The 2,761-nt window shown below is 41.9% G+C and overlaps 1 pseudogene across 1 annotated transcript; it reads left to right on the top strand.

Moving 5' to 3' along the window:
* Nucleotides 1–330: 330 nt before the first annotated feature.
* On the top strand, nt 331–1,338 carry LOC309970370 (mitochondrial genome maintenance exonuclease 1-like; annotated as a pseudogene). The gene has a single exon. The product of its transcript is annotated as a mitochondrial genome maintenance exonuclease 1-like (transcript).
* Nucleotides 1,339–2,761: the final 1,423 nt, after the last annotated feature.

Genomic DNA, 2,761 nt, shown 5'->3' with positions numbered 1-2,761 from the left:
TATACATAATTTTAAGCTATATGCTTTTTATCCACAACAGTGTAAAATGACATAAAATTAAATTTAAAAGCTAATAGACTGGGTTTCAGAAGCAAATTTTATTGTAATCCCGTTAGGCTGGAATGATGGAGCAAACCCAGATAGATGAAATATTAAAAAATTAATGCAAGGGCCTAAGTCAAGAGCAAAGCGCGGGACCGACGAAAGTACCAGCCCATGGTATCGTCATGCCCTGGAGACGACAGAGCGTGCCGGCTTCCGAGGAAAGCAAAAATTAAAAAGACCCTTGACATTAGGAGTAGACTAGAGGGATGTGAAAAAAATCTAAAGATGAAGGTATTTCAGACCATCTGCAGGCAGCTTATAAGTTCAAAGGGGTTTTCTGTAGAACCAGCCCCCAGTGTGGTCTTCTCCACTTCCTCTTATATGTGTGGCGGGAAGAAAAAAGTGAACCGTTATGAAGAAGAGGACCCAAAAAAGTACTCTGATTTAGGTCTGTCTTGTCATTCAGAGGCCACGCTCAGACTCCACAGCCTTTGTTCGAGGAAGATGCTTTACTCTATGGACCTGTGAGGAAGTGTAAGGCCCCAAAGCAAGAAGAAGGGGCAGGAGGTCCACGAAACTGGGGTCCTCTCTTCAATCCGGAGAAAAGCGGAAAACCAAATGATCCTACAGTTCCTCTGAAAATCCCTTTGCAAAGGAATATGATACCAAGGGTGACCCGAGTCCTTCAGCAGACCATGAACTCAGATTTCCTGTTTGGAGAGGTGGAAACGGTGGATGATTCTGGAACTGGAAGAGGATGGTTTTGCAGAATATACTTCAAACATGTTTTTACAAGGGAAATGGTTTCATGAAGCCTTGGAAAGCATACTTTCACCCCAGGGGAACTTAAGAGAGAGAGATGAAAATCTCCTCAAATCTGGCTACATCCAAAGGGTCCAGCATGTTCTGAGAGATGTCAGTGGAGTGTGGGCTCTGGAAAATACTGTTAAACGTGAGACCCTAAAGTATGTAGGTCTGCTGCACTGTGTGGCTGATTATCAGGGAAAGCTGTGTGTGACTGATCGGAAGACATCTGAGAAACCAAAGCCTTTCATCCGAAATACATTTGACAACCTGCTGCAAGTCGTGGTGTATGTCAGTGCCATAAACCATAAGGCCAACTACAGCTTTCAGGTTCAGTGTGGCTTGATCGTGGAGGCCTACAAAGACGGGTCCCCCGCCCACCCACATTTCATGGATGCAGAGCTCTGCTCCCAGTACTAGGCAAAGTGACTTCGACTAGAAGAATATACAAAGAAGGAAAAGAGCCTGAATATTCAGAAACTAGATTAGGGGCAGGAAGCTGTGTGGGAACGCTCAGGACTTTCTCACAGTTTGGGAAGATGTATTGCTGTTTCCTGTGATCTAGAATGAGGTGCCACAGGGTCTGAGAGCTGCAGTAACACAAGCTGAACTAGTAATTTGTTGAAATTTATTGCAACCAAAAAGGCAAAGCCGGAAAAGTTAAATTAAAAAGATGGACTTCGGCACATAAAAGACCAGCTCTGCTACCTCTGACTAGCATTTACCCAAAAAAGGGTAAGCAGCATTGGCACAGTGTTGGTGCCTCTTGGACCCCTGTAGACCTTTCTGTGTTCTGGGCAGGATGCCCAGTCTTTGATCTGAGAGATTCAGGGTGGTGAGGCCTAGTGCTCAGAGCATTTCCCCCGGGGCACGCCAGCAGGGAGGGCTGTGCACCCACAGTGTGTATGTGCAGTGAGAATTCGTATCAGCTAACAACTGCTGCCAGTGCGGGCTCCTAAAACTTGTCTTATGTATGGGGTTCCCTGTATTTCATTTGGGGGGGAAAAGCTCCCATTTGACATTTTTGAAAAATAAATGTGATTTCTTAGCCTCAAGTAAACATTGCTCTCTGGAAAGATGGAGTATACTCACTATATCGTGGTCTATGCCCCTTGACATCCCACCAAATAACACTCAGGAGCAGCCAGGCTCCAGTCTGAGAATCGTAATTGTAGGTATTTTGGTAGCTATCTTCTGGTTTGAGTCAAGGAATTGTGTACGTGGAGAAAATGTATTTATTGTTTGTTGAATTTTCCAGCTATGGGGAAAAATAATAACATGTAATTTTTTCTATGTTTGATAAGTAATAAAATTGATTAGCTGTCACTGGGTGCAGGAAACTTAAATAAATGTCCACTACAGCCTTGGGGGAAGGCTCCCTGTTTTATGGAGTAGGTTAGCATTTAAATTACAGTTGCTGTCTTAAAATAGTAGCGTGCTACAAACACCTTTTTCCTTCATTAGCCATTAATTATAAGAAATTAAATACAAGATGTGAGTAAAGTAAAAATAATAATAATAATGCAACAATGTTATATTTTAGTTTGAATAATAAATTTTACAATTAAAAAAGTATTAAATGAGTTGGACCTGCTATGACATCTGTTCAATGAAAAAATACATGGGGGTTAGAATTAGTCAACAAAATTATCTGACACAAAATAAATTTGAAGGAGATGCACAGTTTAGGGGAGATTTTATTATTAAATTTCAACATATCACAGGTTGGTTCTTTATGTTGGATTTGTTATAGTGACATGAACATTTGTTCTTTTTCCACTTGCTCGATCCACTACCTGGGCTGGATTTCATCCAACCTCTAAGACAAACATGTTTTCACCCCAGTACAACCCTGAGATGAGGTCTGCCTACAGCTGGACTTCTTATACTGGTTTCCAAACAGCTGATAGCT

Source organism: Leucopleurus acutus, assembly GCF_964270905.1.
Source record: "Leucopleurus acutus genome assembly, chromosome: 13".
NCBI classification, from domain to species: Eukaryota; Metazoa; Chordata; class Mammalia; order Artiodactyla; family Delphinidae; genus Leucopleurus; species Leucopleurus acutus.
The sequence above is the reverse complement of the archived record's forward strand: the minus strand, read 5'-3'. Positions and strand labels throughout refer to the sequence as shown.